The sequence below is a fragment of the Humulus lupulus genome, chromosome 2 (genome assembly GCF_963169125.1).
Source record: "Humulus lupulus chromosome 2, drHumLupu1.1, whole genome shotgun sequence".
NCBI classification, from domain to species: Eukaryota; Viridiplantae; Streptophyta; class Magnoliopsida; order Rosales; family Cannabaceae; genus Humulus; species Humulus lupulus.
Genome location: NC_084794.1, coordinates 52,577,273 through 52,590,164, shown reverse-complemented (window position 1 = coordinate 52,590,164; position 12,892 = coordinate 52,577,273).

Below are 12,892 nucleotides of genomic sequence, written 5' to 3'. Positions count from 1 at the left end.
GTGTGTATTATGTATTTTGGCCATCATCTCATATATCTATTTGATTGAACTGAAACTTGTTTGTGCATTTTGTTTTTATAGTTGGGTTAGTTGACCTATGTTTAAAGCTTTGGCCATCAACATAACATGGTGGTATTTTAGTTTTAAAAAGTTGACCCTATGATAGTTACTGTCTTAGGACTGTAATTTACTGCATTACTTAAAGCACAGCCCAGTTAATAATATGACACAAGATAGTCCTTGCAGTGTTCATCAGTGTTTTTGCTCATGGAATAATTGAAATATGTGGAAACAATGAAATATGTTTTTGTTCATCAGTGTCCTACTTGCTGGTAAAATAGGATAGTACTTGCTTCCTATGCTTATATACTTAAATTGGAGAATGAAAATTTCAGGCTAATTGTTTGCAATATTCTTTTGGGTTTGAAATTCAATGCTCATGCTATATAACGCTCTGTTCCAGACTTGAAGACTTACACGATTCTTGTGAATTCTCTCTAGGTATATGTTAGTTTAGCTAGGTAAATTCTTTTTTTTTTTTCTCTGAACTTTTACCTTATTTATAATCATTTGAAGATATTATAAACAGCTCAATGTTTTGGAAATCTTCCTGACTGGATACCAGAACCAAATGAGAAGATTGTTGAATTTGGAATAGGAGGGGGCTGCAATTCTTGTGCTGGTATGTTCAACACTATTAACTGGTGATCTTAACTTGATCATATTTATTGCGATTCCTGTTTTCGTAAACAGATAGATGTGTTCTGTTTATTGATAATTTTTTGCATTAGTGTTTTTGAATAAAGCTTATGAATAAAATTAAGCTAACACTAAAGTATCATTAAAGCCAAAAAAAAAAAATACTCATCACCCTTTATTCATATTAAGTGTCTTTTTTTTTTATCATTTTGGATCTTCATATATCTTTTCAGTTATGAAAGTGAGAATTAATTTTATATTTATTTATATGTAATTTTCAAGCTCAATCCATCTTCAAAGTTGAACTATAGAGTTATATAAGTATATGTTATGTATAGGAAAATAGATCACTAAATCATTTTTTGTCAATACATATTTGCATTTGTACTACTGCTATCTTATATCTTGTTTTACCATCATCATATTCATGTGGGCTTATTATTAATTTAACATATTAAGATTTTTTTTCTCCATTACTTATTCTATACTTGTAGTTTAAATCTTAACACATTAAAGAAATTATCATTTAGCATTTATTTTGTAAAGTGACCTTGCAAGTGCTTCCCATGCTTATGAGTGATATAGCTTTTTTTTTTAAAGTACTGATATAGATTCGTTTAGAGTAAGACTTATGTTATGATTATGTTCCCTTGTGCTTATTCTTTGTTTGCCACTAGTATGAGACTCTGTTCTTAGTTGGGTTCTTGTGACTCTACATTACTTTGTTGGACTTTGGTTCTTCTTTTCCTAGCTAGTTTCATTTAATGTGTTAAGATATTATTGTCTGCCTTAATATGGTTTGGTTTTTATCATGAATAGTGATGGTGCAGCTGCATTAGTCCTAGTGAATGGAGAGAAGGCACTTCAACTTGGATTGCAAGTAATTGCAAATATTAAGGGCTATGCTGATGCAGCTCAGGTACTCCAATGAATTGGCTTCCTAGTTCTATTTTACTGTTGCTGAAACATAGCTCAAAGAAGATTATCTTCGCAGGCACCTGAATTCTTTACAACTGCTCCAGCCCTTGTGATACCAAAAGCTATTTCAAATGCTGGTTTAGATGTTTCTCAGGTTGATTACTATGAAATAAATGAAGTGTTTTCTGTAAGATTTTAGTACTTGTAATCCCTATACTGTGAGTTTGGAGAAAACTAGATAATCTCTTTCAAATTGATTTACTCTTAAGTCTGAAATGTATGCTATTTTAAATGTGATCACTCTTCCATTTTCTGCAATTTGTATAGTCATTCATTTGTCCACAATGCATTTTAGCTTTGCTCCATTTTGTCACTATCCTTATCTACATTTTTTTACTCTTCCAATTTCCAAATATCTCAGGAAAACCTTGACGTACATGGTGGGGCTGTGTCATTGGGACACCCATTAGGATGCAGTGGAGCTCGTATCTTGGTCACATTGTTAGGGGTAATCTATAAGCTTCCATTCTCTTGCAATGCATTCCTAGTTTGACATTCTAATATCACTAAGGTATAGTTATTATATATAACAGTAGTTGTATTTGTTAGTTTTAAGTTGACTAAATTTTATTCTCTGTTAGTTGATTAGTTGTAATTTTCTTGTTCTTGGCTATTGATATTGTGTGAGTGGTTTTAGCTTAATTTATTTGTATTTTATCTTACAAACTTTTTCGGTGGTGTTGCTGTGATACAAGTAAACACTAGAGACATATTAAAGATGGTTCTCACCAGAGCTTACACACTTGGGTAATGAAAGAAAGTCCCATTTTTTCCTTATGATTATACAATGAAAAAGTTTCCACTTGATTTATTATATTACTAATTTGCCATATTTTTTTGGTAAATGTATAATATTGGAGTTTTCTCTTGGTGCTAGACTTTGCTTAGTCTTGGTAACAAAATATTTTAGCACATGTAATTGAACTGAATTTAATAATTGTTAATTATGAATTGAACAGGCCAAATTAATATTGAAACAAGGAGAAATTGAAAAACTGATTGATCCAAAGCTGGGAGGGGCCTATGATATTACTCAACTGAAAAGACTTGCCTTTGCTGCATCACTTTGCATAAGGTCACTCACAAAATGGCGGCCTACCATCACCTAGGTATTAAAAAAACCCTTTTAATGACACACCATATATCTATATGTATGTATATATATTAAACTAATACTATAATAAACCTCTGCTAAATGGTATTTAAAAAATCATGATTCATATCAATAGAATAGCAAAACTTGTTGCTTATTCTTGCATTGTTGAGAGGAAATGATATTATATTATATATATACATAACTTTGCTTCTAATCTTCTGAGATGCTTTCCTTTTTGATATGGTCATATTATTTTTATAAATGGAAATGAATAAGAATATGTATAACTTTGTCAATAAACTATTTTCTCGTGGAGGAATATCATGGGTTTAGCTTAGACTACATATATTGTGCCACATGTTAATACAGTAGCCTTTAGTTGACTGACCTGGCCAGTAAGCAACTTATAGTTTTGTGCCGACCTGAAAACATTTATTAATTTGATATTAGGAAAGAGGAATCAACATGATTTTTGTGCTGGGTGGGAACGGAACTCATGCTGGGGGAAAATGTAATTCACAAAGAGGTAGTTATGCGTGTATCTGTTTACATTCCTGTGTTTCTTATCTCATAATCTGGCATGCATTCATAACTAAGGTCACTTTTGAATAGATTACATAAAGTAGAAATCTTTTGGGATATAAATTGCTTTGGTACAAGTTGTTCTAAATTTGTAGATGTAAAGTGTTGTCTCAAGAATTAAAAGTTGATGCATTCCTGATGACTTGAATTCATTTTGCTTTTAGTTTAGGATTCATCACCATGTCTGTATGTTCATGTTTTCATATAAATTAGAAAGCACTTTACTGCCATATAGATGACTGTGCCACTAGAATCATCTTATTGGATATGTTTAACTACTTTTACTTGATTGCTGCATTTGTAAGCTGTTTCCCTTTATCTTGCCTCGACCTTGCCTGCCATTTCTATTTAGGTCTCATGTCCTACTTTTCCTATTTTCATTTCAGTGCTGTAGAAGAGGGGTAAAGGTGGCTGTTGTTGGGGTCCCCAAAACTATAGACAATGATATTTTGCTGATGGAAAAAACTTTTGGGTTTGACACTACTGTTGAGGAAGCACAACGAGCCATTAATTCAGCTTACATCGAGGTACAAATTTTCATTATATTTTGTGATTTGTTCGATTTCATTTTGATTGCTTAAGTTTCATGCATTATAATATCATTGTTAAAGAATTCAGTGGGAAAAACAGTCTTTGTTAACTTCTCAATCCTTATTACAGGCACATAGTGCATACCATGGTATAGGAATTGTAAAGTTGATGGGTCATAGCAGTGGATTTATTGCTATGCATGCATCCCTGGCTAGTTGACAAATCGATATATGCTTGATACCAGAGGTATTTGTGCGACTTACTAATTGGTTAGTTATTTTTGAGATTCTATACTGATACTGGTTTTATACATTTAAGGTACCTTTTCATTTACATGGTCCTCATGGTGTTTTGCGGCATCTGAAATACCTCATTGAGACAAAAGGATCAGCAGTGGTCTGTGTTGCTGAGGGTGCAGGGCAGGTTAGTCGTAGTATAACATCAGTTTTTCACTAGTTGAAACATGATCAACTGATTGGAACTAGTATATTGTTTTTCCTTCTGGATCTAAATATTATGAAACCCCTCCAAAAACAAAATGCCATCCATATGTTGAGATTCAACTAGCTAAAAAGAAACAACAAATTGATGTTTATCTTTCTAAGGATCTAAGTTAGGTATGTTACATCAATGGTTTTGAAGATACAGTTGGATCATTAAAATTTGATAGCATGTTGAGTGTTTTGTTATGATTGGCCTGGGAATAGTGACTGTTTTTAGTTTAACACATTTTTGCTTGTTAACTTGTTTTTCCAGCTTACTAATAGTTGTTCAAATATTGCCTTTCATATTTTGGAAAAGGCCTAAAGCAACAATTGTTTCAGATATATGATGTGGTTAGGCCAAAGAAGCATGAGATTGAGAATTTGTGAAATCACATTCTACATATCCTATATATAAATTTAAGCCCAGTCCAATGCTGCTAAATTACTCCTTTCCCCTTGTTGAATCTATTTATATACATAGTGTAATCTTTTAAGAGTTTTTGACATATAGAGCACTCAATTCTAAAGTTCACTCTTACAACAGTCTAGAGGAATTCCATTAGGAATATATGTGAAGTTGTATTATTTTGCATAACTTTTTTTTTTTTTTGTAGCATAGTTTCTTGAAGTATTTTTTAAAAAAGACTTTTGTGGCTGCTTATTTCCTATTCAAAAACTGTGAAGCTATATGAAACAGTTGGAATGGGAGATGGAGAGAACGAGCCAAAGCAAGAGTGAGAGTTGGAGGATGTTATAGTAGACAATACTCTCCAAGTTTCTTGTTATAGTAACTTTTCAATATGTTGAATATTTAAGAATACTTGAATACTTAAAGAACATTTTGTTGTTGATGACAGTGTTGAATATTTTAAACTAATTTGTGGATTGTTAATACAATGTTGGATGTTTTTACTTTTTGTTATTTGAAAATAAAGTTTATTTGATGATGCTAGTATATATTAGAAAGCTAATTTTAATTATATAAATAAAAATAAAAATATAATAGAATAAATTAGTGTTATATAAATGAATATATAATGAAAATTTAAATTTATCTAAATATTAAAATAATACAAAAAATGTGTTATATTATCTATTATAATAACACTTTTTTATAAGTAAATAATTTTGTTATGCATACTTCATTATATAACACAAATAATGTGTTATACTAAAGTGTAGTATAACACAAAAAAAGTGTTATACTAAAGTGTAGTATAACACAAATTTATAAGTATTGAAATGTGTTATATAATCGACTATAAATAACATAATTAAACACTTATCTATATATTAAAATAACACAGAAAGTGTGTTATCGTTGACAGTACAATAACACATCTGTATAACACTGATAAAGTGTTATGTAAAGTACCCTGACCTACGATAACATAGTCGGTCTTAACACATTAGAAAGTGTTATCGTATGTTTTGATAACACATTTTCGGTGTTATTAAAATCATTTTTTCTTGTAGTGCTAGTTACTTAGAGCCAGAGCCAAAAGGCTAAGGTGACTGATACGTCACATGGCTTAGGGAGCGGATAACCTGAAATGGACTTATTAGCCATCTATTTAAGGAGCAAAACCCTAGAGATGGACTTACTAGTAATCTATACACGGAACAGATCCTTAGAGGTTGACTTATTAGTCACTTTCACAGCGTGTGACTCAATAGTCACTTATCTGATTAGGGCTACAAGCCCCAGCATGATTACCAGAATCATTATTGATATTCACTTATCTAATTGGGCTGCAAGCCCCAGAATGATTACCATAATCATTTATTGATATTGTACACATTCAGTAATATGTTTTCTTATTGAGCCTTGGCTCATGGGTGCTATGTGGTGCAGGTAAACAGAAAGAAAAGCTCACCAATCCTTGAGTGGAGAGCATAGGTGGCGATGTGTACATATGCGGCCGCTTGACCACCACAACCAAGGTGTTTCTCAGAGGAACTAGGGGTTAACCCTATTTTTGCCGCTTAGGTTGGGAGGTTGTAATTTTTACACTGTAATGACCATTTTGGATTGTAAATAACTTGTAAACATTTTTATGGGCCCATGTACAGTTTTATGTCTTAAATAAAATATATTCATTCCTTTTGAACATAATTTTTCAGCTTAGCCTATTAATAACACCTAGATGTACGTTTATAACCAAATGACTCGTTTAGGGAGTTAAACACTGTTTAAAGTCCACAGTAATGATCTTGGAGTAACCAGGGCGTTACATTAATGCTTTCTTTTATATATATGTATAGATTCCTAACAGCCAAAAGTATTAAGTTTAACAATAATAAGAATAAAACTTCCTACTAATTATTATTTAAAAAAATATTTATGTAAAGTTATTTGGCATATTTATTTACTCTTTAGAATTGTTACCACATCATTGTATATATAGTTAATCTCGTACACAATGAACAAGGATCAGGATTAACACTTGACTATATATATAATTATTCATGTATAGATGTATATTTCTTTAGCGTGAGGTTTAAAAAAATTATAACTAATTACAATTTAGAGGTTTTTCCTATTTATAAATTAACTAAATTGAGAATATTTTTTTATTATAAAATAGAAGTCATTCTTATATATAGTACTAGAAAACATAGCCGCGCTTCGCGTAGTTTTTTGTAATAATTTAAAATTTTATATTTTTAAATATTTTTTAGGAGATTGTGTGTAAGGGGTTTATTTTCACCCTACCCATACAACATGCTCCTTATATGGATACGTAAGAGCGTCTTGACCGTAATTTTTTTCATGATAATGTTCATTATATAGCGAGTCTCCTCTAAGTTTTTGATAAATTATGAATAATTAAAGTACCAAATATAAAATTCAAACTGCTTGTTGTACGTGTGTTTTTATTTAATATTAGTATTATTTTATATGCTTTGCGTAGTTTTTTTGTTTATTATATCAAAAATTTAAGGTTTTTATATTTTTAGGGTAGAAAATGTATAAATCATGACCTTTTGCACAATCATTCATTTTTTTAAAATAAATATTTTTATTAATTTAATTAATAATGTTCTTAATCAAATTAATATCATGTGTATACATGTTGATATTTATAATTATTAATATATTTTGATTTTAAATTTGAAATATCAAAACAATAAATCTTGAAGATAAATGTCAATTTATATATGATTCATTTATTATTATAATTATTTAAAAAATAATTATTTCTAAATATTTTATTTAAATATTAATTAAAATATTTTTATTCTAAATTTGAAATGTCAAAACAATAAAAAGATAAATACATATGGAAATTTTTTTTAAAAAATGTCAATTATATATGATTATTTATTATTATAATTATTAAAAAATTAGTTATTTATAAATAAATTAAGATGTTTTAAATTTTGAATTTGAAATATGAAACAATAAAAAGATTATCATGAATTGAAAAATACTCAAGATAAATGAGAATTTATATATGGTTGATTTATTATAATAATTATTAGAAAATTAGTTATTAATAAATATTAAAAAAAAAGAGTTACGGAAGAGGCATTGTCATTATTGATGATTTTAGATATTATATTTTTTTTAATTATTTAATCATCAAAAATTAAATAAAATAGAATAAAAAATGTAGAAAAAATAGAAATATATTAGAGATTTGACTTGAATTCTCCTTTTATTTAAAAAAAACATGTGACATTTTAAAATTTTGACATTGTCATTCAAAATATATCTGACAACGAAAATTATAGGTATTATTTATGTTTTTATCAAATAAAATTGCTTCAATTGGCTTATCATATTATTGTCAAGACAATGGCAGTATCCCAGATTTTGATTTGTCGATTATTTGAGCTTAGGAACAAATGGAACTTGAGTACTTTAATTCTATAAAACAAGTTTTAAGAGTTTTTTGCTTCCTATTATTAAGTTCTTTTATGCATAGAGACCATTTATTTTATTTAGATTTGATGAATTGGATTTCTGGACATGACTATTATTTACCTTGTTTGGTAACTTCCTAAATGTGTGAATATGCTATTGATCAGTGACATTATTCATACTTGTTAGTTTTAGAAGTTGGCATGTGTGATAAGTTATTATATACTATTGCTACTAAAAGATATTAAAATACGTATACATAATTTTATTTATTCATATCTCTTTCGAAAAAAGGGAAGGATTATTGAGAGTGATTATCGGCTTTTGTATCATAATTATAAGATTCAATTCAAATTGTACCAAAATTTCACATATAATAATAATAATAATAATAATGTCCATCGAGAATAATATTTAATTAATTTTAAAAAATAATTATTTAAATTTAAATTTATATTCATATACAAAAAAAAATTATAAAATATCTTTAATTAAAAAAAAAGTCTACAAAAATTGATATGAACATATTATTATAAATAAAAAATTAATATCTTATTTAAATTTAAAATAATAATAGTAAATTAATTAACCACAAATAAGTAGATACAAAATAAGATGATTATATTAATGTTACACCCAGATTTCGAGCCTTAAGAATTATGATCTCGAAAGCTGGATTCGTTAGGGATGGGCTCGTAATGTCTGGAACACGTGTCCACAACCTAGGCACCAAGCCTAGGAAGCAAGGGTGACTTCAAAGATGATAGCCTCGAAACCCTCACAAGCTCGAAAGGCGGATATCGAGGCGCGTCTGTTCTCGGATGACCTTGGATCAGGGGTTCCGAGCCTGACATAAGTATGAGCTCGAAACCACATAATCTCGGGAAAATGCTATAGCTCGAAAGTCATTAAGAGACCTGGGTGAACGTGGTATTGACAATATAAGCTGATAACTTTGAATATCTTAGTGAATCTTCTAAGAGAGACGCAGTCTGCATTCATTGCTGTAAATCCCCTATAATCAAGGGATATTTATTATGCAGTTATACGCCCCCTGATCTTCAGGGGACGTTTCCTTGTATATAGGATTGCAGGTTTTTAATGCCATTAAATTTATTTGCATATACAAAATACCTTCCCGAAATGTGTGGGATAGTATTCTGAGAACCTCCTCTATAAATAGAGAGGTCATGCACCATTGTAGAGGACCAACTTTTTGTGATCTTGAGAGAAAAATCTGGAGAATTCATTCTTAAAGAATTTCCAGAGATCATCTTAAGTTTTAATAACAAAGACTCGTGGACTAGGCAGAGTTAACTGCTGAACCACGTAAAAAATCCCCTTTGTGTGATCATACTTTTCTTGGCCATAACCAATTATTGTTTTCGTGCTCTTATTTCACTGTTGACGAAAAACGGCGTCAACAATCAAATTTTTTTTTTCTATTTTTTATTCATTTTAAATAATAATAGTAATTAAATAAAATATAGATATATTAAATTTTTCAATAGCTTCCACACCATTGGAGATGGTGGCAAATCTTTCGATAATGATGCTACAGAATCTATTTGAAGATTTATCGAATAACTTATACTTACTAATTTGTTAAAACTTTGATGTATTTTTTTCCCAACCACCTCCAACAATCTCAATATCACCCTCATAGGATAAACATCTGATAACATCTAAAACATGATAGAAAAATAAGATGAAGATGTTAGAATATCACAATCAATAATTTAAAATAAAAACGTTAAAGATTAACAAATATTAATAATTGAATAAATACTCAAACTTTAAAGATTAACAAACATTAATAATTGAATAAATACCTGAGATGATTGTATTATCATTAACATAAAAATCAATCAAATTTAGAGATATGAATTGAAATTCATTGAAAATTGAAATTGAAAGAATTTAGAGAGAAGAAAAAAAAAGAAAAAAATATATATAGTAGAGGAAAATATGAGATTAATAAAGAATGTTCATAATATATATTGTTATCCCCATTTCCTGCATGGGCTCGGGGCCTTCGTCTTGGCCCACTGTCAGGGGGCCAGCTCAGCACGCGGACCCGGCCCAAGGCCCCTTGATATGGAGAATGCCCAAGGAGAAGGGTATGAACCGGGAACTCAAGACTAGGCCCGTTGGAGATGTCCAGGATGTCCCTCCGGGTCCATCCTCCGCGAAGATAGTCTGGGAGGCTTGCAGAGCGTTCCAACCGCTGCGTCCTACGGATCCTTATCCCGGACCACTGACGCGGTCCGGGCCGATGGTAAACAAAGCGGGCCAAAGGTAAATGGACCCGGATCGTCTCACCCCTGGTTGAAGGGGCCGGGCGTCCAGGACCCTGACGCCGCCTCGCTCCACGTGGGCGTTGTCCCCCACTTTTCACCTGCAGAAAAGGTCATCTCGGGATTGCACGCCAATGTGTCAGGACTGCGCAGCCAAGTACTCTGACTGGTCTTGTCTCCTGAATCTGCCTCGTGACTCGAAGTGGCCAGGCCAAAAGCGTCGTTTTGTCGGGTGAGATATAGCTCTAAGGTCATCTTGTTGGGCCTTAGCTGGTGTTGGATTTATGAATTTTGTATCTTTTTGTATTGGGCCTCCACTAGAAAGGCCCCTTGTATCCATTTCTTCAATGGGCCCAGATCGGATCCGGTCCAGACCCGATATTCCCATCAGCTTATAAATATAAGCTACAGAGTACCGTAAACGGGGTCTCTGAAAGAAAAAGAAAAAGGGGGGAACTCTGTCAAAATATAGAGGAAAAACTCCATTGTAAAAGCTTCTTCAAGTTCTAATAACATAGACTCGTGGACCAAGGCTAGTTAACGCCCCAACCACGTAAAAATCCCGTGTTACTTTTCTGCTTTCATTATTATTATCAGTAAATATCACTTATTAATAGAGTTGCCGAAAATCTCGGTTAACAGTTTGGTGCTTTCATTGAGAGCTGAAGGAAGCTAGCGCCAACGTCAGGCCTTTACTACGATGGTGAACACACGACACACCACCTTCGACCCTACCAATCCCGAGCAAGGCAACGGAGACCCGCTGCCTTCTCAGCATATTCCTCAGGACCTGCCCGAGGACGTGCCTCCTCAGACATCTCACCAAGATGAGTCGCAAGACTACGAGGGTGGGACAGAGTACGAAGTGGAAAACGAGGAAGAGTATTATGAGGTGGAAAATGAGGGGGAGTACCACGACGAAGCCGCGGATCCCAAGACCCCCCGCGACGATCAGCAGGACTTGGAGATGACTAGACTAAGGCAGCAAGTCCTGGATCAGGAAGCCAGGATCCCTGAGCAGGCGGAGGCGTATCGCCGGATGCAAGAGTCTCTCCAAGCCCTGCAGGCGCTCATGGCCGCGCAGGGTCCGGCAGCCAACCCTACAGCTGGCCCGCTTCTAGAAACGCAGCAACTCGCTCCCCAAGAGCAGGCTGGGGCCCCCAGAGGTGCCAGCCCGTTCTGTCCTGTAAAGAACGCCCTAGACTAATACTTACAAAACATTCGCATAACATAGTTTATAAAAGAATACCATTCATTATCAAAGTCTCAGGGGGACTTGTTTAAAACCATGCAAGTTGGCGCCATAAGTATTAAAATAAAACATAGATTTTTATGCAAAGTTCAAAGAAACGAAAAAATTAAATAACTGAGTCCCACTAATAATTTAGGAAAGTCTCTTAAAAACAAAACATAATTTAAATAGCGTTCTACGTTGATCGTTTTTCCGTCCATAGGATTACCCCACGCCATACACCCCATGATGAAAGAACTCCTCACGTCACCATGCGTGCCATAAAGAAATCCTATTTGCTACCTGGAAGGAAAGTAAGGGGGTGAGCTAAAAGCCCAGTAAGGAAGTACAAACAAATAAGCAAGTAAGAATACAACAAAAACAAACACTAACGTTCATCTAAAACATCATGGTATATCATAACATAATCGTAACATATCATCATATCATAACATAATCGTAACATATCATCATATCATAACATAATCGTGATATATCATCATATCATAACATAATCGTGACATATCATCATATCACAAACATACAGCATACACGATGAGCATGGATCGCTAGTTGTCCATGTCACCCTATGAGGTAAACAGGAGATCACTGGTCCTTGAATAACCTCGGCGCGTCCGCCCTAGGAGTTACGTCTCAATGTCCTTAGTAACTCGTTCGATGTATCTGACATCGTAATTTGTTTGATGTATCTAACATCGTATTATGCTTGATGTATCTGGCATCGTAACTGGTTTGATGTATCTAACATCCATACACATATCACATTCAACATATCATCACGTTATGGCATTCATAATTCATAACAATTCATTCATACAACAGTCTTACCATTCATAGCATAAAATCATAGAATCTATCTAACTTCCTTACCTCAGGTCCAAGCTAAGATTTTTTACAATCTTTCAACGAGCCTATATCATAATCAAAATAACATTTCTTAGGTTCCTAAAATTACTATTTTGCCCTTCCATACAACTTATGTGTGCATGGGCCATGCACACATAATAACAGTTACACAAAACATACAATTATCGCCATAAAAGAATAATGCTCGTTTTACCCATTTTACTAGCATGATCGTTTTATAAAAACCACATAGTTGAA